The sequence below is a fragment of the Pinus tabuliformis genome, chromosome 3_2 (assembly GCF_031772625.1).
Source record: "Pinus tabuliformis cultivar Carrire ecotype Pingquan chromosome 3_2, CPIR1, whole genome shotgun sequence".
Classification (NCBI taxonomy): Eukaryota; Viridiplantae; Streptophyta; class Pinopsida; order Pinales; family Pinaceae; genus Pinus; species Pinus tabuliformis.
In genome coordinates this window covers 533,993,014-534,017,101 of record NC_142302.1, presented here as the reverse complement: position 1 = coordinate 534,017,101, position 24,088 = coordinate 533,993,014, and the positions used below count along the sequence as shown (strand labels likewise).

Sequence of the window (24,088 nt, the reverse complement as noted above, 5' to 3'; positions counted from 1 at the left end):
TAAAACCGGCCAATCCTTTAAATGCCCATCATATTGCTTATCGATCGAATGATTTGTTTAAGCGTGCCTTGGATGTTTTGGCGGTTGAGCGCAGGTGAATCACTGTTTGAAAGATAAGGCCTTTAATACGAATTAATAGTAATATCCCGGCTTTAACAGTTTTTGAAGTTTGCGCTTTTGGCTTTATTGCAATCTGCGTCGGGGGAAAACTTAAATCTTTATATTGACACCTTTTGGAATTCCTGATCGCCGATAGCGATATCGCATCGCATCGCATCGGGAGTATTAACTAGGGCAGTTTAGAAAGCATGCATGGTATATCCCCGATTGCCGATTGCGATATCGCATCGCATCGGGGCGAAAGGGACGTGATTGCATCGCATCGGAGCGAAAAGCACTTGATCGCATCGCATCGGAGCGGGAGGCACTTTTGTTATGGGAACTTATTATTGTCGATATCCGATAGCCTATTGCATGTTATCGCGTCAGAGAAAACCAAATGGGCCTTTAAGTTATGCCTCCTTTGTCATTGCGATATGCGATCTTGCGATTGCTTTATCGCAATGATAAAAGATTAATCATTTATATTATTGGTTTGTAAAAAAAGTTTTTTGTGATGTTTTCATTTTGTTTTCAGACCTTTTTTGAATGATACAAAGTTGATACCAATTAAAAAATAAAAAGGGACCCATTTCATATTATAGTTTTGTGAATAAAAATTGGTATGAAATGGGGGTTTGTTGTAGAGCACAACAAGGTCACATCTCATGCATTTATTTCCAAGAGATTTTTTACAGTTATGCCTAGTGTGTAGGATGTTCATTGTTAACTTCCGCCATTTTACTGAATAGATTTTGTTGATGGAACATTCGTTATAATCAACTTTTGAGCTTTGTACTATTGGACTATGTACATAAAAAAAATACCCTTTCTGATTTTAGCTTCATTTAACTAATAGGTTAGGTCCTTTGGGATAAGACTAAATATATTAGTTTGTCATATATTTAGGTATTTTTGAATGTTTTCTTGAGAAACACTATGGGCATTCATTTGGAAATTTTTGGAAATTTAATGTTTTCGAAGTAAAATTTCTCTGTGAAATTAATACAGAAAAATGGTAAGTTGTTTCATTTGGCTGCCGAAACTTTGCGAACCTAGATCCTTCTCTTCTTATTGAGACTTAAATATTATGTAAAAATGTTAGATGACACAAAGTTGTCAAGTACATTCACAAAATATAACTCTTAATTAGTATTTCCAATGTGGTCTAATGATCCACAGCCCAGCCTCCGGAATTGCAAACAGGGATTGTGGAGGGGTTAGGAAAGTGGAAACACAATTTGGGAAGAGTAATTCTTAAAGCTATGATAAATGAATCAAACATATTAGATCCTATTAAAAATCAACAAAGGAGTTTCATCACTATCACTGTAGTGATTTTTTTCCTTTACTCAATAACAATGAAACTTGTAATACCAATGTATTGTGATGTTATTATGTAAAATAGTATGTGAAACAATTTGGATGAAGGCAATACTATAGTAATAATGTTTTAATTTTAAGATCTTGTAAAATAGTACGTGAAACAATTTGGAAAAACACAAGATTGGGAAAGCTAAGTGGGGACTGTGAAATAGGAACTGTAACATGATCAATAGGGAGCAATAGATTTTCTTTTTGTTTATCAACAGAAAAAACAAATGCTTGGAGAAATTTTGATCCAAGCAGTGGAACGCCCTCTCTTATCTGGTGCTAAAACAAATAAAAAGAAAATTACATAGACTTAGGACATAGATGTAATTGAAAAAGATAATTGTGGCAACAATGTTGCCAAGGATTCAAATTTAGGGTTGGAAGCCAGGTACATGGCTAAAAAACTTTTTAATAACAAAAAATGATCACAAATATGGATTTATAAAGGGAAAGTAACTTAATTTGACTCTCTCTTTACTATATAAAGACGTCTATGAACACAATTAAGGATGTGATAAGCTTTCACCTAGAACAAATATCCTGGTCAGCACACTTGTAGAAGGCTTTGAATCCAAGTACCCACCATATATATAGGAAACAAATCCCCATGTACTTAACAACATCAAAATAATTTTGAGAGCTTCCATTCTGTCATGGAAGAAAGCCACTGGTAATATGGGCACAATAAGGAAGGCCAAAGTGTTAATCAAATTTAAGAACAAGGAAGAAACCAAAAAGACCAAACCCACTCCACCAACCAAAAAAAACCTGCCATCCTATTTCATACCATATCAATGTAATATAGTAGGAAACTTTCCCTGTTGTGGAACTCTCAGCCTCCTCTTTCATATCTCTTAACTCCCCACTAACAAACAATGAAACAATGCATACCACACTAGTAACTATGGATGTGAAAATTTGCATCTCCAGAACCACTACAAAGGTCTCCTTCTTTATAACCCAATTGAATACACACTACATCAATGGAAGAAGCAGCCCATAGATGGCAGAAGCTGCAACATTACAAATGAATCCTACTATGTACTTAGCAGTGTTTACTCCCTTAGGCATGTCACCATATGAATGAACCACAAGAATAATTGCACCCAAAGTCAGAAAAACCAGAGAATTCAGGATATATGGAGTAATTTTCTGCCTGTTTAGTACGAATGAAAATGCAGCATTGAAGCCTAGTTGACTTGAACAGAGAAGAGAATAGGTTGAAGCAGGCATATAAGATATACCCCATGAGTAAAGAAGATTGTCTCCAGCTAGAGGCAAGCCCAAACCAACATAAATAGCACCAATTTGGGTGTGAGCGAGGTAGTCTTAGAGGCTTGTTTTCCTTGATAAAGTACCATAGGTATGAATAGAATAGGACATCTTACCAATTGCACTAGCATTGATATCCACCTACTATTACCACCATCATCAAAGTAATACCTGTTAAGAAGCACAGTAGTGACTTGACCTACAATCATTGACGAAATGATGAATATTAGAAGCACCCAATGGGTCCTACCTTTTCCTACAAACATCTTTCTATTGGGGCCTCTTCCTGGCTCTGAATCCCTGATCAAACAAGGGCCTGAAGTTTAAATCTCTCAAGGTTAGTCAAATTATATGACAACCACTTGTAGATATACAGTTCAATGAAATATAAAATTAATCGAAAAGATTTAACATACATACTCTCTTGTACTCTATTGTGGCTTTATGAAATACCACCCATCTGAATATCACCGATTATGAGTGAATTACCAGTGTGCATCAAGATCAATCTGAATTCAAGTTCTGAAAATTTGTTATAAAACAAGCACGTGGTATTTACTAAAGGATAGAACTAGCAGTGGAGTTGAGACAAGGTCAATGGCCGCCCATATGCAACTCATTGCTTGTGCTTGACTTTGAATTGTGCATGGATTGTTTAGTCCACAGAAGATCCTCCTAAGATCCTACTATGTTGAAGATAATTTTCCAAAGTAGGGCCACATTTTCCTTATCTTTCTAAGGGGATTTGAGTTTCATCGTTCTCAGTCTGCAATAATTTTTCAAGGTTTGATGTTCCTTGTTTAACTTCAGTAATTCAGGTCAACGTTTTGTTGACTGGAGTAATATTTTTATTGTATTGCTCTTATCTACACTGACCATAACAATCCAAAATGAAATGTTAATGTTGTGGTACAATTCATAAGATCAAATTATAGTGTAAAATATAATTTTTTTAGTTAATTAGAAGGATTCGTTCTGGTGCACTCCACTCAGCCACAATCAACATTTTCCTCTGCCAAGTTATAATATATTTTTGCTAGTAGCTATATTGCTAACCTCACACATTAGGGGTACCTATTATAGCATCTTTAGCCACCCCATTCAGCTAATATGCACCTAAATGGCCTTGAATCAATCCATACTTGATTTTCACTCTCACTCAATCCATCTAAAATTATGTAAAAAATCCTTTACAATACTAGCTTGTTTCCTTCAACAAAAGAGTCTACACTCACTTGTATCCATTAGAAAATCAGAAAATAAAAAATAAAAAATGTGAAATATATGCACCCCTAAGTAAAAATTATAGGAAAATTGGTTACGTAACTTCCAAATTCTCGCGAGAAATGGTATTAACCATCTTGTAATGGCATAAATAAAACCCCAAGGAAGGATAGCACACCCCAAGCCCTATGATACTAGAGTTATCATCTTGTGTTAATTAGTGAGAGCGTTGTGGCTTTTAAGACCACCATTCCATGAGCATTTGTATTCTTAGTTGATCCCTTCAACTATTGTTTCAGAGAGAGGCCTAAGGCACCCTTTTCTTCTTGTTCTTCACATGGCGTAGAGTATTGAAAGTGAAGTAGTCTTAAGTGGCCCAAGAGAAGAGGAATCTAGACGGTGGTTACGAGTAGTGTCGACAATGGAAGTTAGGTATAACATGTTGTTTTGTTGTTATTCTCAATAAAAGTGGAAATATCTATTCCTCCTCACATTGTGTGCACCTCTATCCCCCCCCCCCCTTCCCCAATCAAGATGCTATTTATATTCATTCAATTATCATTTCCCATTTTTGCTTGTTGCTATTAATGCATTTGATTGTAGTTAGATACTTGGTTATATCACAATTCAATTATTAATTCTGAGTTCATTTGAGGAACATTTCTTATTCCATGTGTTTATATTTTCAAAGCCCATGGAGGAACAAGAGGTTTGCTAGAGGCAATATATTGTAGTTAATGGTGGGAGAGGGGGAAGGGGTGCGGTGGTGATATGTGGGATAGAAGGTGGGGTGGTGGTGGGTTATGGCGTATGAAAATGGGTATTTGGTAAAAATCGATAATATCTATTAAAAATATTGACTATTTTTATTAGAGAGATGAATTGGGATGGGGATGCAACAAAAGAATATGGGGAGGCTTTAGTCAATATCTAGTGAGATCAAAGGTATTCATTAATATCATAGGAGTGAAGGTGATATGGCACAAAAATGAGTGGAAATCCCATGGAGGTTAGAAGGGAGTAATTCATGGATCTTATCTCCAATCATCAATTAACCAAATAAGTTCTCATATCTACCTAGAAGTTATAGTTGATATTTTGTAAGACAGTTTAGGAGAAAGTAGATTGTTATATTTAAATTTACGGTTGTTGTAATTTCACCCTAATCAAAGGATACATTTTAAATAGAGATCATGGACCAATCAAGTGCTAAGCCATGTAATAAGATAGTTATTAGTATTTAGGAGTTGAACCATCATATTTATTTTTGTCTAGAACCTATTGTGACCATTGGGTTAGATAACTTCAAATGCATACTCAAGAAACACACTTTACCTAAGGACACATTAAACCAATTTTGTCTTAACTAACTCCTACTGTCTAAATATCTTAGCAGCCCCCCTTAAGAACAACTATGCTAGGGTTTAAGGATTTACAAAGGTGACATAATAGGAGAAAGAACTAGGTGTTACAACTAAACTTCCCTCAACAATAAATTCTTGATCATTCGATGGATGTTCTTGGTTATTTTTAGTTGGTTTCTTAAAGCATTGGAACAACTTGAGGAGATACATCTTCATGGCATTGGATCATTTGATGGATGTTCTTGATTTTAGTGAGTCTGGTTTCTCCTAGCACCTACTTGGACATAAACCTTCTTGTAATCATAGTTACCAAATTCGGCCGTACTGCCGAAAAAAATTCGAAAATTCGTTGGTTCGATTCGATTTGCGAATTAATTCGAAAATTCGGGTTCGATTCGGTGCACGGAATATTACGTTCATGGATTAAGAATCCACGCCTCTGACGAAAATGGGAAAGTCGAGGAATTACCGCTGACATTGCTTTTGAGAAAAAAAACATCATACTCTTAGACTGGTTCTTGGACCACACTTTCATAACTTCGTGAAAGGCCTCGTCCAAAGAACTTTTTACATGCAATCAATGAGTGGTTTAATGAGTTAATGTTAGTATACATTTCTAATCGAGATTCTAGTTTCCGATTTACAGTTTAAAACTTTTTTCTAGTTTCCAATTTACTGTTCAAAACTTTTTCCAAATTTAGGAAATAGCATAAGAATATGGTTACTAAATGATAATGTTACCTGTCAGTTTATGCAATAAGGAATTTACAGTAAATTTAACAAGTTTTTAATGAAATATGTAAAAATCTATAATTTTTACGATAATTATGAATTTATAGAGTAAAGCAAAAAATATATATGATATATATAATTTGTAAATTTGTACATTTATTAAATTTAAACAAATATATTTTAAAAATAGAAATATTGCATGAATTACATTAGTAAAAAGCGGAAATACAGCCTAAATTATATTAGTAAATGGATTTTCTTAATTAAGATTTTGATTAAGTATTAAAATATACATATTAACATTTTCTATTATTTTGAGTATGTATTAAGTATTAAATTATACAGATTAACATTTTGTATTATACTAAATAATCGATGTTGTTACTATACCTTATAAATCAGTGGCGAGTTTGGTTTGAAAAATAAATAATTAGCATTTGATAATACAAGTGTATATTTTTAAACACTGTTTGCACACACTTAACATACCATTTCATTATGAACATAAAATACTTAATAATGTGGAATTTATGTGGTTCATTGTAATATATTATTTCTTGAAAATTCACTCTATATTAAATGTCATAATTTGTGGTGCAAGTGGGTCACTGAATCAATACAAAAATTCTTAAAACTTACTATTTTACTTGCTATTTTAAATATAAAACTAAGCTAATTGGTTCAGTGCAATATTAATAATTGAAACAGTTTTAAAAGAGTTTTTGTTGTTTTCAATGTTATAATTGTATATTTAAATTATTTGAAATATTGGAATAAGAAGTATATTGTACTGCCGAATTTTTCCCGTATTAAATTTTAAGTAACCGAATTTTTTCCGTACCGAATCGAATTCGAATTCGAACTTGGTAACTATGCTTGTAATCAATTAATTTCTTCTTTATATATCATGGTTAGTCTCGAATTTATTCCTTACAACGTTTCCATTGTAACATTTGGTGCAATTACTAATTAGGTATAACAATCAATAAATTGTTAATAACTTCAACACACTTATTGTGTGGGTTTTATTGAACTTTTACAAAAAACTTCATTGCAGTGTAGAATAATATTAACAATTACACTGTAAAATAATACTGTAAAATTTCATTATACTGTAAAATAATATTAACAATTACGTCTTGCTATGTTTATTTTTATAGTTTTCTCTACATCTTGCCAGGTTTATTTTTATAGTTTTCTCACCATTTAATAATTGTAATACTAACAATCATTTTAATAGCTTTGTTAATTCCTGAATTTAACGAAAAAAAATACACTTTATTGTGCACCATTTTATTAAAGATAAACCGTCTTCGGAGGAATGTATAAAGTTTAATAAATAAAAATATACTCGCAGAGTTTTTTATTTATAATTAATAAGCAAAGTCACTTGGACCTTAAAAAAAACTATTTAGTCAAAAATCCTTTGTTTTATTTTATTACAATATATTTAAACTTGAAAAAAGTATTTAATAAAAAATCTTTTGTTTTGTTTTATTTCAGTAAATTTAAACTAACAATTTAAACACTTAATCAATTTCCATTCCTTTCTTATTATCGATAATCACATGCTTCGTCATCATATATGCCATCTCGTCAGGCGGCGGAAGCCCCATTTTTACTACTTTCGTGTGCGGCCTCCTATAGTACCCCTCTTCTTTTCACACTTACATTGGTGGCGGCAACTCCTTTATTTTCGTTTTAAGTAAAATCGAAGCCCTTTTTATATATAATCCATAGCCCAAAACCCAATTTATATAAAACTCCTGGGTTTTTCGTAAATCCAATACGAATACTGTCGGTCTGGCCGGAGGACGTCAGGGGGTTGGCACCGACTTGAAGTCGAAGGTTGGTCCACTTCTTCCTCTGCGACTTTACACAACATGCCTGACTTAACCAAAAGCCGATTAAGCCGACAGATTCCACCCGAGGTCGAGGTCGAGAGGTCAGCTCGCTGCTCGAGCTCCTTTTTCTTTTCTGATCCCTCACTTTTTCTACTCTTGTACATATAAACATATAATTTTATGAATATAAGTAAATATATTCAAAGTCAAAGAAACATATTTCCCAAAGCTGCCTACCACTTAAGATGGACACTTTTCAAATTTACGAATGTCTACTTCGTCTAAATATCACCTCTTCAAAATATCCTAACAACTTAATGGATCAGATTCCTACCAGGTTAGGACACTTGCCTCTAAAATAAAATCCATTTAATTCTAGTTTATATAAATGAAGTTTGAGGAAAATAAAACTTTTCTCTAAATTTACATGAGCCCTTTGGGATCATAGACAGAATGAGTGTTTTCCCTAGGGTGGTGCTCGTGCGTTAGACTCCCTAGGTGGAAAATGTTTGACCTCCTCATCAAATGTCTCCATATGCTAAATCCTCGAGGGTCCCAAACTTTATTTTGCAGTTATCCATTCATTTCTTGTTGTTGTTGCACATCTAGCTGTTTCACCTTTACTTCTATCTCGAATGTTCTAGGGTTCCAAACCATGCTTTGTTGTTGTCCTATGATATCATTGATGTCGTCATCCATAGCTATGTGTAGTTTTTTACTTGACGATTTGTTGTATCCTTCTTATTGTAACAACATCCATATACCATGGACACTACCCTCTTGAAAATGTCTTATGACCTCAATGGTCACTTCATCATTCAACATTTGTTCCAAAGTGGCCAAAGCACTTAGCTTCCTACTCCAGGGTTTTCTTTTGAGATATCATTCCTCTGTCTTCTCTTTTTCACTTGATTATCCTTTCACATCATCTTGGGTTACAATCTTCTTCATATATGTACACTCTATTTCAGTGGGCAACTCATTCTATTCTTTGTACCATTTCATTAGTACTTGTATCCACAATTCCTGTTATTGAACCAAATCTTATAGTTGCAGAGATACTTTTAGTACCTCTATTTTTTACTGCATTTTTTGTGCAGTACTCTTCAAGCCAATATTTAAGCCATGGATTGGTAAGACAATCACTAAACAACATGGTATCAAAATGCAATTCATTTCCTTTGTCTTCCAAGCTATCTTCTTGAACTAAAAACTCATCCCGGTGACTTTTATGAGACAATGTTGTCTCATCCTCCTTATGACAAACTTTGACTCTGACTTGCTTCCATGCCTTGGGAAGGTACTTGTTTACCCTCCTTGGTCCTTATGAAATTTGTATATAACTATCCTTTTGGTCATCTATGAGACTTGCACCCATACACAAAATATCATATCTAAATTGTTAAAGCTCTCTAACCTCATTTGCTATCATACATACAAGTAGATCTGAATTGTTTGCTAGATTCCATCTCTCCTCACATTCTTCCCTTTGTCGAAGGGTTGCAAACCATCTATCCAATGCTTGTTTTTCACATTTCTTAGCTAAGTTTTCTTCCAACTCCAACATAGTGTGTTGGATGTCCCCTCCAAGGAATTAAATTCCTCATACAAATCAACAAAACAAAATTTTAAGTAAAGTTGTAGTTTCATCCTCTGCCAACCATTCTTCTCCCTCAAATTTTGACCGCATTTCTTCCAGTAACTCAATTTCTTCATCATATTCCATGCACACATATTTTAAAATTTGTCTAGCATATATCTTATACAATTGCATAGATACTCCCTGAGCTCTATCGTTGCCTCTATCTTTTAAAGGAAATTCCATATCCTCCCCTTCCTTTATGACAATTTATAATGGTTGTCTTCCTTCATGGCCCTTATGACCCACACATGTGAAAAAGAAATAGTCTCAAAATCATAAGGATTTTGAGCCTATATTGATGCTCCTTGAATCATTTATTTTTCTAGACATTCTCCATGGTCCATGAAACTTCTTGTCATTCTCTTATCTTCATCCCCATAATCACCTTCACTCCCTTGTATAATTTCGTTTTAGTGACATTCTTCTCCCTTGGCATCATTGTTCTCATCTACAATCATGGAAGTCCCTAACAACTATTTACAACACTCCTTTTCTTTCTTTCATTATTGAGAGGAAGTTCTTATTCCTTCTCCTCTCTGTTGGACATATCTAGTTGACATTCACATAAAATTCACTAACATTAAAGACAAAAGGCCATCTAGCCTCTTCTAGTATGTTTGCTGCCAAATCTTCTTGTCGACCTTCCATGAGACCTTCGTCACATTCCTTGAGACATTTGATTAGTGTCTCATCAACATCCTCTTTTTGTATCTCCCTCTACTACTTTATACTTTGCATGTATTTTGTGAGACTTTGAAATGGTCTCTTTTCAACATATTCCTCTCCTCTAAGGGTTGTGACTTGTTTTGTTTCAAAACAATGAATTGAATTTTCTTAAACTCAACTACTCTAATTTCTCCTTCTATCAGTTGCATAATCAACATTTTCCTCACCTTCCTCCCTAACTTTTTGCATTTAGGAATTTTCCTCTCAAACTCCTTTGTTATGATAAGAAATTTGAACCTTTTGCATCTAATATTCTCTTTCAATCAACATCGTCACCACATTTAGGCTCTCTCTTAGCTCAACTATCTCCTTATCAAATTCATCTTAGCTCATGCCATTAACCTTGGGATTCTTCTCTCTCCTACCACGACTTCTATGAAAACCTTAACTATGGCCATTAGTAGCCATATTCTTTCCTCCCTTCCTGTGAGCATCCAATTACTCACTATGAGCTATTGACAAGATTTATAACAAGTCTTCTCCATCACTTGTCACTCAATACCTCATCCACTTCTCGTTAGCCTGGAATATAAGTATTCCTTTCACTCCCATATTTGGAATCCCTTGAGCACTCCTTGCTCCTTTCTGGCTTCTACACTCCTACTCACTCCTTGAGAACCCCTCTTGTTCCCTTATCTTGAGTACTTTCCAATCTCATGTAAAATACTAGCTAAATTTTGCCGCCTCTCTGTTGCATGCGTTCTTTTCCATGTGCTTTGAGAACACTACTAGTTCTATATTACAACCTCTATTTGTATAGTCCAGATCTTCTCTTTCTAGTCCCTACTTCCGTTCTCCACACCAACCCGACATGTCTGAGGCTCGCCTTGAACAACCACACTTTGGCCCTAGTTACACTAACATCCACCTCACACTCTAAGCCAACACTCATTCAGGGTCGATTCTTCGACTAGAAATCAAGCCAAACTAAATAAAAGATTGGAGGTTGACTGACTAGCAGGACTTCTTACAAGTTGGTGATTTCATCCTAAAGATCGTTCTATCCCTTCAGTGCATGCAACCTTTAACTCTTTCCCTCTCTAAACATATAAGTTTCATCTCCAACCCTTTTATTCAACTTGTTGTCCAACATACAAAAACTTGATCTATATAGACTTGATCCTTGCTACTAGAGTTATACAACTTAGTACCGAGAATATAATACTGATTCAATAGGTATTACCCTTTAACATCGAAACACTTTTCAATTACGCTCTTAGTGAACTGCACTTTGATAGCAGAATCAAATACATAGAGAATTATACCCTCTATAATCTTATGCTCTTGACAGCAAAAACATATTCTCCTTCCTACCAGAACATACTCTCCTTCCCATTCTAACAACAAAGATATGTTCTTCTACTAAGGGGAATTTAACACACTCAGAGAAGTAATAAACACAAAATACTTACGTCAATTCTATTTATTTCAAAGGAGGTATATGGTTCTGTGAAGGATGGATGAAGAGAAATTGAATAAACCTTGACTTGAAACTAGTATTGCTTTAGGTGACTTTAGTACTTGAAACACACCTTTCAAGTAGATGCCAAATAGTGTGCTTGTGTAGAACACTAACTCGTTGGAGGTAGGGGCAATGAGTCCTCTTACTATGCATTCTAGTTTAGAGACTAAACGTTATTACTTAACTGATTGTGATTTATGCAGGAATTCAGCAGCGAAGTAGACGAAGGGTGTGATGTATATAAGTTGCATTGCGACTAAAAAATTGAAGCTCATTAGGCATCATTGGAGAATCATCACATGGTTGGAGAGAATTTTATTAATTATTGAAATGTTATGGTCGAACGAAGAGGGGTTAGGAATATGGAAGAGGTGATAGGCAGCCAAAAATAGAGATAAGTTGCCTATTACTAGATTTGGTGATGAAATTTAGATATGTAAAAAAATATTACAACTTTGGATGTGAATGTTAATTTCAAATTTTAAATAAAAATTGCATGAATTCCCTTTAAAATGTGAGGTAATTTCAAACTTTGGATAAAAGTGACGAGAGTTTCTTTTCAAACATTGAATAAAAAAGGCATAAACTCTTTCCCAAACTTTAGATAAAACCAATTGATATTTTTTAGATATGTAAAATTACCCCGACCTCTCATTAACACCTCAAAATTGAAATTTCAAATATAACTTTTTTGAATAATTATTTTTTGTTAAAATAATAGCTAAATTTACCATATGAAAATTGTCAGCGCATATTAATACAGATCTAAGTGTTCCATCGATCACTATCGTCTCTTCGGGGACTACTAAGTCTCCGATGCGATGCGATCTATTATATATTATATATTATGATTGGTGTTTGGGTACATTTTTAAAGCTATTTTCTTAATGTTATCCAAACGGTGATTAGTTACAATGTCAGAGTAGTTAGTCTCACCCACCTACGAAGGGAATTATTTAACACAATAAATATATTTTTAGATTTACCATAAAATAATATAACTTATTAAGAAAAAAATAAAAATGATAAAAGTTTGGTCAGTATCTTAAATGTTTTATAGTTTTGTTATTTTCGGCATATGTTAAAATAAATTTTATTTAAAATTTAATATATATCTATTTTATATTATTAAAATTGAAAATTTTATTTAAAATTTAATTTATATCAACTTTATACTATCAAAATAGAAAATTTAAATTGTTAAAATTGTACTTATTAAATATTTATATTTTCAATAACTTTATATTAATATATGCATTTTAAATAAAATGCATTTCAAACAAAATAAAACGAGATGAAAAAATTAGTGACAGAAACAAAAACATATAACAGTTTAAAACAGCTCGAAAAAAGTTCAAAAATCCAAAAGTTCATGCAATCTAACGAAGCCATTACCACCGTAGTCACCAAATTTAGCCAAATCGAGTTGAAGAATTAGGTTTGGCTCGGCCACCAATTGTGAAGCAAGTCATCCTCCGTTTGCACTCATTGGCCTCACAATAATTGAGTGAATATCCCATTTCTCTAGAAAAGAAATTGGAAATGATGTAGTAATTATCTTCGTATAATGTAAAGTTTTCTGAAATTGTTTAAGTAGAATTTCTACTTTCACTTCCCCACTCATGAGGTCACTGTATATCACAACTTGATGAAGCCGGCTATCTTGACAAAACATTTTGAAAACCATCTCAAATTGAGAAAGCACACAATATTTTGAACAAAATCTCGAATTGACAGAGCACAGACAAAGGACAATAACATTGTAATAAAATTCCATTTGTTGGTGGTATCGAAGTTTAGGGATAATCCGGGTAGATTGGATAAAATGTGATTGGTAAATTTTATTAATAGGATATGGCTTTTCAATTTGGGTGAACAGTTTCTTTCTTACGTAAAAAAAGGGTTAAATTTTATTATTGTAAAATGTGGATTGGAGTTATAGTTTTCCATTTCAATTGAAAGGGAAAAAAGGTTTTCGTGACTCGTTAGCATTGCAAGTTCATACATACAAATTTGAAGTTTTTTCCCATAACGTATCTCAGTTTTATTTAAGTTTTTATGCATTCTTTATATCAAATATTGTTCTCCCATTGGGGATTATTACCTTTTAAATAGCTTGAACATGAGCTCAACAATGACCTAGAGCTTGGCAATTAGGGATTTAGCGCTCCACATAAAGCCAACAATGAGCAAGAGTTTCATAATTAGGGATTTAGACTTTTGATCACTTTTGATGGAAAGCTTATTTTACAAGAAGTTGACTTAAGAACTGAGAAATATTCGTTTGTTTGTCTTTAGTAATATTTGTTGGAATCTAATTTTTTTTTTTTTAATTTTGTTGGAAAAATATATTTCTTGGATAGTGATGGAAACATCAAAACAACCATTATGAAAATGACAAGCAAAATTTTTTAGAGATATAAAAAATCAACTTATATCCGTTGCTCATATGATTAATATTATTAAATTCAAACTTGTAACACTCCCACTCCACTAAAATGAAAAAAAAAATGAAACACTCCCACTCCACTATTCATCCACAAGAAAAATGGAAAAAGAGTTAAGCACTCCCACTCCTACTCATTAACACTGTAGTAGTCATATTTTTAACCAATTAAATATTTTATAAAAAAACTGTGGTCTCTCTTCCTTTCTTGAGTTGGGCCAAGCAAAGGTGTCTCTTTTTATGGAATAATACTCCCATTTGATTTGATGTTAAAGTTTCTCATCTCATTCAAAATAATATAACTGTGTGTATTTCTGTTTCTTGATTTGATAAATTAATACAGCATTAAATACAAGAAGAACATTTATACTTATTACCACATATTTGAAATAGAAGAAAATAACCTGCCTAAGGCGCTGATTTGAAAATAGAAAAACAATTATGAGATTTTGAAAAAAAATAACATGTTATGTTATAGTATGTGTAAGATATTTACTCCCAAACATTTTAGATAATGAAATTTTTCTATACCTACTCAAGTTCGAATTCGAACTCTAACTGGGTAACTAGGTTATAATGCAGATACAGCTAAACCACCTCTTTCTATTAATTGTAATATCCCTAAATAATATTCTAAATTGAACCGCGAAATTGCAAAGTAAAAGAAAGTCCAGCTGTATACTGTCGACATTTCTAGATTAGCTACTTCACAAAATTGACAAGGATCGTTGCCAGTGAGTTCCGATCTCGCCCAGAGTTTTCCATATTATCAGATTGGTGATACTTGCATCGTTGACGAATTTAAAATGTAATTTGAAATGAAGAGAATGAAGCTGCATGTGATCCCATCGTCCCGTCATTTTCACATTTATTTGATTGCGAACGACGACGAATTCGTTATCACTTAAAAATTGGGATGTCCAGTGGAAGACCATAGGCATTTACCGAATTTGATACCCTAAACTGAAAATCGGATTCGCGTTGCTTTTGATTATGATTTTTGTTGAGATATTGATTTCTCTATTCATGTATATGCGCGCAGGCGAGCAAATGGGCCCGCAGTTGGCGTGACAGAAATGATATTGCAATTATGTTTATAAGGTTAATGAGAACTACACTCCATGAAAAGGTCAATACAGTCGCTTCTAAATTGAAAAAAGGCTACATTATTTTCTTTAACAAACGGTAAGTCACAAAAGTTTGTTGTCGCACTATCTTTATTGAAGATGATCTTAAGACACAGTATAATCGATCAAATTCATCCATCAACGTTTCCACCCAACTTGATATTAAAACAAACAAAAGTGTCTAATTTAACTTAACTTCCCTCCTAAATCCTACCGGTTAATGAGAACTACAATCCATGAACAGGTCAATACAGTCGCTTCTAAATTGAAGAAACGGTAAGTCACAAAAGTTTGTTGTCGCGCTATCTTTATTGAAGATGATATTAAGACACAGTATGATCGATAAAATTCATCCATCAACGCTTGCACCCAACTTGATATTAAAACAAACAAAAATGTCTAATTCAACGCTTTTTATCTAGGAGAACTTTCTACTTAACTTCCCTCCTAAATCCTACCGGTCAACATACATCGAAATAAAACTATCATGTGATTTTACAATCAATTAAATATGTTCTGGCCCTTACCTGCTATTTACATAGTACTATTTAATATATGATATATTTAATGTTGCAATCAGTATATGGAATTGTTTAATTATTTGTTTATATTTATTTTATTTATTAATTATAATTTGATTTATTTTAATATTTATAATGATAATGATTAAAGTTTATTTACATTAAATTAATATGGTTAAACGGATTAAAAAATAAGAAATTACTTGAAATTCTTTAATATCTTATTTTTATGATCTAAAAGAATACAGAAAATTTCTAAATTATCATAGTTTTATTAATTGATTATCATTAATATCATAATAAAATGTTATTAATCTTTAACAATTATTTTATATTGATTCTACTTTTATTCATTTCAACATAATATATAAATTTTGTTCATTTCAATATAATATATAAATTTATGAGATTTTTCTGCATAAATCACAAGATCTATCATTTGTCGACGCGTTTCGAACCAGCCAATGTGGTTCATCATCAGGACAAGTTGAAGAACCAGATCCAACTTTGCATGTTAAATAGCATGAGCAGAGTCTCCAACGGCTAGCTAGGCCAACGGCTAGAAAGGAATAGGGTCCTAACCTGGAAAAAGGATGAATAAATAAAATAATTTAATATGAAGTTAGTTGAAATATGAGACTAAATAAATAAATAAATAATATAATTTATTGGTTGTTAATTAAATAAATACACAGAAACTAATAAATAAATAATAATAATAAATAAATAGAAATCAAAAATAAAAATAAATAAATAAATAAATAAAATAAAATAAAATAAATAAATAAAAATAAAAGAAAATAAATAAATAAAAAAATAAAAAAATAAAAATAAAAATAAAAATATATATAGAAAATTAAATAAATAAATAATAATAATAATAAATAAATAAATAATAATAATTTAAATGAATTATTACTAATAATATTACTATTATAATTTATTTAATACTAAATAACTAAATATTAGGTTAAATAATAATAATAATTATAATTATTATTATTATTATTTAATAGTAAATAATTAAATATTAGGTTAAAAATAATAATAATAATAATTTAATATGAAGTTAGTTGAAATATGGGACCAAATAAATAAATAAATAATATAATTTAATTGGTTGTTAAAAGGGGGTTAACAATTAAATAAAGAGACAGAAATTAAAAAATAAATAAAAATAATAATAATAATAATAAATAAATAAAAATAAAAAATAAATAAATAAAATAAAATAAAATAAATAATTAAAAATAAAAATAAAAATAAACAAATAAATATAATAAAATCCTAGAAATAAAATAAAAATATATATAGAAAAATAAATAAACAATAATAATAATAATAATAATAATAAATAAATAAATAAATAATAAATAATAATAATAATAATAATTTAATAGTAAATAATTAAATATTAGGTAAATAATAATAATAATAATAATAATTTAATAGTAAATAATTAAATATTAGGTTAAAAATAATAATAATAATAATAATAATAATAAAAAAGGAGACCAGAAATGATGGGAGGGGAGGAGGAGGGGTGGAAAAGAAGGAAGCGACTAGGAAGAGAGAGCAGGGACCCAACATCTACTGATTTTCCAACCATCCTCTCTATTGAGATTGCTCGGCCTCTTTTCAATTTCCAGAGCTTCCCTAATTTTCCGATGATGGAATTGAGAAACCCTAGCAATGACACTAGCATCTTCAATACAAACATGATGATTGGTTTTTTCTGCATGCTCAGCTAAAGCTGAAGACTTTGATCTCCTATGCTTCAGGTCAGCTGTGTGTTCACTAATCCTTTGATTGATGGAGCGGCCCGTCTCACCAATATAGGGGGTCCCACATGAACAAGGGATAATATATACCCCTTTCATATCTTTGGGGTCGATAGGATCCTTTGCTGATCTGAGGGACATACGAATGGTGTTAAGGGGCCTAAAGGTTACAGGGATACTATGCATCTTGAGAATCCTTGCAATCTTATCAGTGGTCCCCTGAACAAACGGAATATGGACACCAGGAATACGCTCCTTCGGTTCCCTTTTAGTAAGAGAATTCCTGGCGGCTTTTATGAAAGCCTTCTGTCCCAAGTATCTACTATAACCATTCTCAACAAAGACGTCAAGGAGATGGGATTTTTCTTTCTCAAAGCTCTTTTTATCCGAGATCCTTAGGGCTCTGGTAGCAAGGGTATTGAGAACCCCCATCTTTTGAGCCGGGAAATGGTGGGAACTGGCATGAAGATACTGCTCCGTATGCGTTTTCTTTCGAAAAACTTGGTGGGAGAGGGAGCCATCACTATTCTTAGAAATAAGAATATCAAGGAAAGGGAGGCATCCATCAACTTCCTGCTCTTTAGTGAACTTAATGGCTGAGGATTGACTGTTGAGATGATCGAAGAAGAGATCTAATTCCTCTTGGCCATGAGACCAGATAACATTGGTGTCATCCACATACCTTTTCCAAAGCTTGGGCAGAAGACGGGATGAGTTAAGAGCCTTGGACTCAAAATCTTCCATAAACAGATTAGCAACGACTGGGGATAGGGGTGAGCCCATTGCAACCCCACAGGTTTGCTCAAAGAACTCGCCCTCAAAACAGAAAAAGGTGGAAGTGAGGCAGATCTCAACTAAGCGAGCCGTGTCAGGATCTGTAAGGCGGTTGATAACCTCCAAGGCCTCACTAATAGGGATGCAAGCCTCAATTCAACAATAATATATAAAATTTAAAATATAAAATAACAAGATATTCTTAATTTTGATTATTTAAAAACTGTAAAAATTAAAAATAAACAAAACTTAATTTTATTTTATTTTTCAAAAAAAAAAAATTAAACAAATTATAGTTATAATTATAATTATATATATATATATATATATATATATATATATATATAATTCTTTTCCTTTAAATTTTGTTATTCAACAGAAGATTCCCACATTGACCTGAACACTATTATATTCTAATTTTTTGAATGGATTATTATTTCAAGAATATATATTAAATGTGTGATCTGATTATTTTATTTTATTATTTTTTCAAAATATAATAGAAATTATAAAATTCAATTATTTGAAATTATATATTTTATTACGAATGAATTAAGTATAGCTACAAAATCTTTGTCAATCCAATAATAAAATAAATAAATTAAAAAATTCCTTTCTCATTTCTAATAGACTCATGTTTCCTCATTATATATCTTGTTTCGTCATACGCATAGTATTGACCTACTAGGTTTATATTATGTCCATATCTACTATATTTAATATAGAAAACTATTATATATATATATATATATATATATATATATATATATATATATATATATATATATATGATTAATATTTATTAAGTTTAATATGGTTTATTAGACTTTAAAAAGATAGGATTAATTGAATTTTTTGAATATTTTATTTCTGTGATCATTGTAGTTTTGTTGACTTAACAAGTTAATAAAGTTGGTGGTGTGACAAATGTTTTGAAAAAGAGAACGGATATGAGTAAGGGCTAGGTAATCAAAGAGAAATAGATTTTTATATTTGACTCTCTTAGTATCGCAAAGGAGGCAGGTTATTTCACCCCAAGGTATTTTGGGAATAGACCAACAACTGGTTTCACTTTGAAGCTCATGGGAATTATATTTTATCTTTCCAATTATCATTTTCTTCTTAGCACTAGTTAACACAAAAAAATAATTATGGCTAGCAATAGAGGAGATGACCACCTCCTTATAACATCTTAACTTCATTTTCCCCTCTAACTCCTTATCACTCCACAAATTCTCCTTAAATTTAGAAGCAATGGTGTTTTCAATTTATTATTCTTATTCTCCAAGATGGTTTCCTCCTTTATCCCCAAATGGTCAAGCTGGGATTTGACATCCTTATGCCACCCTCGCTTAAGCTAGAGATGGGGATTTTGACTAGAAATAGGAGCAATTTTTGGGATTCCCTTGACTTCCATGTTATACAACTTCTTTTTATACATCAGGTACTTAAATGTGGCTATGATTTCAATGGGAGAAATGCTAGCTCAATCAAGAGAATAGGGTAGGAAGTGTTACCTTTAATATTTAGGTTCTAAGATATAAATTTATTTTGGATCATTTCAATCTTTGTTGGCATTATGACTAATGTGTTTTCCTCGATAACAACCTAATTGATAAAGATATACTTGACTTCAACATTGTGATAATATGATCTGATGAAGTTTGGTACATATACTACAGAGGATATCGATAGAGGAATGATAGTTTAGAGAATGATGGATGATAAAGGTGAAGTTTGATAAAGTATACATAGATCCTGTGAAGACCAATCACGTACATACTTAGGTCCTGGAAGTGAAAGTTGCGTTTAGAATCCAAACCATGGTAATCTAGATACCAGTGGTCATGATCATGGTATTGGCCAATAGTAATTGGAGAAACAATGGTTATTTGATCCCATCCAAAAATATTATCAACATTACCAAGCGATATAACTAAGGTATTGGATAAGGGTAAAAATATATAAGCAGATGAAGATCAAGGTGTTGTGTGTACAAGTTATGAGTTATTAATGTGTGATTTGATTTGAAACAGGTGTGAAACAAGAAGAAAGGAGAAGAATCAGGTCTGAAAGTGTGTTGACATATATGTTTAATTGATTTACTTGTTGCAAATGTTAAAGTAGTTCATAATGATGAGTCTGTAATTATGACAATGTTGTGATCTAAATGAATTATTAATAAATCTATATTTTTCACAATAAAGGTTTCAAAGTGTGAAATTATGTTTGCAATGAAATTTTTCAGATCTGTATGCAGATTTATCTTTGGATAATTGCGTACATACATGAATCTGCCTTCATAGGGTCATGTGTATATTCTGAGTTATGGTCTTAAATATGTTGATATTTGTACGTAGGTGTTATGCATGGTAGTCACGTACATACATGATATGTTTCATGGATATGACGTATATTTTCTAAAGTTGTGCAATGTGGCTTGATGATGAAATTTTTCTATTTTTTGTTGTTTGTCAATGATGTCTCTATCTTGATGATCTATTTTTGACAATGTTGATTGAGTTGGATGTGGAATGGAAAAATTATTGGTAATGATGCTGCAGTGTTGTGATATATGGTTGGTTCAATGATTTGTGAATGGTTCAAAAATTGATTCAGTGGTACAGTGATTATGTTAGTCAAATAATTCAATGTTTAGTAATCTGAGATCTGTATTCAAGTGTTATGCAGAGGAAACACGTACATGCACGAGTTTTGTTCAGTACATTCATGTACATATTATGATATTTGTTTGTTGTAATTTGGTTCTACATTCAGTGTTTTTATACTTCAGAAATTCAGTTGGTTTTCAGAAATTCAGTTGGTTTTCAGAGCTTCAGTGATTTCAGATTTAATATTTTAGTTTGGCTTGAGTTTGTTGTTGATATGGGTCGAGTTTGAAAATATGATGAAATGTGGTCTACAGGTTGTTTTGATGATTGTTTGATAGGTAGCTAGAGTCTGAAATACTCTCAAAAGTAGCCCACAAGCAACTCGGGATTACAGCCTTCAGTAAGGGCGTAGAATCTCCCTTCTAGTATTAGCCAGTAAATGAGATCAAGGGGTTGTATCTCTCTTCCAGTAGGATTTGGACAAAAAACAGAAGTTGTAGCTTCCTGCAGGTGGGTTTCTGTGTGCTCGTAAGAGTCTGCACCAATACAAGATTGTAAGGATATTTTCTTTTTAGGTTTCCACCTAAAAATTATGGTGTTCTCATGTATTATTGTGTTTCTTATGTGTGATGATCTATTCAACTCATTACTACATAATATATGTCTCATGAAATTAATAATGCACTGGTTAAAGATAAATATCTTATGGAACTTATGAAGAATTACTTAACTGGATATATGATGTTTTCCTTCTCTCAAGTTGTATATATACAAAAGTTTCTTTAAGAGCTCTAGCATACACAATTTAGTATATGAAATTTGAATGTTAAAATGAATTTAAAATACTAATTCAACCCAACCCATCTCTCAAAATTTTTCCCAACATCTTTCCACATGATTCTCTAGATATACTGCATGCCCGCGCCTCACAGCAATAAAAAGATAACAACGGTGACGAGAGTCTAAAAGAGGAACTTTTTTTTACTCCAAATCTAAAGACCAGTCAACTTATAATTGTTTTCAAGCTCATAGTAAGATTTCCAAACTTCCATAATCAATTTCTAAATGTTATAGTTCCAATTGAGTTGATAGTGAATGTCAACGGCTAAATATTTGTAGGAAGGAACCTTCTCTAAGTAATTTTTATCATAAATGAGATTATAACAATTGATATTTTTGGATTTAATTATCATGACTTTAGTCCTGTGAGTATTAACAGTCATACCCATATTGGAGTTGTAATCATGGAGGTATCTAAGCTACTTGTCGAGATCATCAGGGCTTCTTACAAAAAGAATGATATCATCAACATAAAGAAGAAGATTAATGACTATACCATCGATCTTTTGTTCTTCACAACCAACATCTTCTAAACACTCTTCTAGATTGTCAATGTAGATGCCAAAAAGTGTAGGGGATAAGGACCATCCTTTCTCAATACAGATGTTGCATTTAATCTCTTTAGACCAGTCCTCGATGATCTTAAATTATATATATGTATGTATGTATGTATGTATGTATATGCGTTTTAGTTTTGTTTGTTTTCTCTAATTTCAAGGATTGGAAAAATTGAAATATATCTATCTATCTATCTATCTATCTATCTATCTATCTATATATATATATATATGGAACTTAAGGTGTTGAAATATTAGTGTTATAGGCTATTTTAACTTGGAATCCATCAATTGGAGTCAAATTTCTCAAAATGCAATCTTTTTGCTAAATACAAAAATGGAAGAAAGTATACACTTAAATTTGATTTCTCTTCAAGCATGATAAATTTAAAGCTTAATTGAATCTATGGTAGTTCTTAATAATATTATTCATGTTTATAATATTCTAATATCTCTATATGTAAATTTATTCTTATTTTTAATTTTATTAAAATCTTAATAATAAATAAGTTAAACAAACATATAGTTTTAATTTTTTACATGTTTTATAATTTTATAATTTATTTTTTTAATGTGATATGCCAAAAGTTAATTTCTTTCATATATGTTTTATATATATATATAAACATATTTAATATTTTTATTAATTTAATTTGATAAATTTCAGCCCCAGAGTTAGCTCAATTGGTTGAGTTCACGTCACTAAAAGCACCTTGCTAATAGGAGGTCCCAGTTCCAATTGTCCTCGATACCTCGGGTTAGGCTCTGGTAATAAGCCAACGAGATGTGATCCCTTTGGTTAGATCTGCCCTGATATTTTCTAGAAAAAATATTGCTAAATTTTTGTATGTTTATTAATTAGATGTTATGGAATATCATGATTAAGAATTGTAAAGTGAGTGTAGTTCACATGCTAAGGAGGAGTCACTGTTATCCATGCCATGCCACCTGAATTCTAGTCCCTCAAATATTGGTGTTAGTTCAATTGGTACCTCCTCACTTACACATGGCAGGATTTTTAAATAAATCCTCAAGCACCTTGCTAATAGAAGCTTATGGTATTAAGTCTCCTTGATAAGAGCCACAATTAAAAAATCATTATTATTTAAATATTTATTTTATTATAATATATATAATAATTTTAGGGAAAATAAAATAAATTTATTTTTTTTAATATATTTTTATTATAATCAATATTATATTTTATTATTATTATTATTTAATTAAATATTCCATCGCGAGATTTCAGCAATGTTCGACATGTATTCACTTCCCACATTTTTACTTTTTAATTGAATTAATAATGTAACCTATGAGGTTGTCGCTCTGGAATAATCGATGGTGATTTTGGGGCTGTCTTACTATGCTCGAAAACGTTCTTACTTGTTATTTAAATATAACATGCAAAGAGAAATTAGAGTCTTAAAAGTAAATTATAGGCTTTCGAACAAGTGAAGAGACCTATAAAGCACTATTAGCAAACATAGTAAAAAAACACTAATAGCAAACATAGTAAAGTTCGAAGATATTTAAAGACAAGTGGATTAAAGGTACGAGGTTGCACTCTTGCAGAAGCCACAAAGTGCTAGACAACATGGCATGATGAGCACAACAGTGTTTTGGTTTTATGACAAACATCCGTTTTCCTTGTGGATTTATCAACTTATTGACCGTGTTAATGTCTTGCAACG

General features: G+C 31.7%; 1 pseudogene; it reads right to left on the bottom strand.

The window, feature by feature from the left end:
* Nucleotides 1–1,976: 1,976 nt before the first annotated feature.
* LOC149181637 (putative purine permease 11 pseudogene) lies at nt 1,977–3,011 on the bottom strand (annotated as a pseudogene).
* Nucleotides 3,012–24,088: the final 21,077 nt, after the last annotated feature.